Source organism: Etheostoma spectabile, unplaced genomic scaffold, assembly GCF_008692095.1.
Source record: "Etheostoma spectabile isolate EspeVRDwgs_2016 unplaced genomic scaffold, UIUC_Espe_1.0 scaffold456, whole genome shotgun sequence".
Classification (NCBI taxonomy): domain Eukaryota; kingdom Metazoa; phylum Chordata; class Actinopteri; order Perciformes; family Percidae; genus Etheostoma; species Etheostoma spectabile.
Window position 1 is genome coordinate 163,808 of NW_022605612.1, and position 360 is coordinate 164,167.

The window sequence follows — 360 nt, forward strand, 5'->3', positions numbered from 1 at the left end:
TCTCTGTTGTCCAAGATTTGGAGAGTTGTAATATAGTCTGCTGCACATGTCATTGCTCCGCTGATATGGTAGTATCTCACTCAGACCGTCTGACGGGCACAGAGGACCATTTGGGTATTTTTACAGAAAGAGTGGACACAAAGCGACGGACTGGTCTGTGATACTCAGAGCGCATACCTGAAGTTGGGGAAATGCACCTGGGATGGCTCGTGAAGAAATGTTCCCAGTTTGCGACAATTTGAAAATTCTACAGACAGGGAGCGCTTTTGAACCCCCTCATCGTCTCTGAAAGCTCAACTAATCGATTGCGAGTGGCTCAACAAGTAGATCTATAGGTAAACTCATCTTTCAGAAATTTGA

At 45.3% G+C, this 360-nt stretch overlaps 1 protein-coding gene across 8 annotated transcripts in view; it reads left to right on the forward strand.

The window, feature by feature from the left end:
• LOC116686714 (F-actin-monooxygenase MICAL2) overlaps window positions 1-360 on the forward strand; it is an 81,144-nt gene that overhangs the window by 41,382 nt on the left and 39,402 nt on the right. The gene's annotated exons all lie outside the window — the stretch shown is intronic.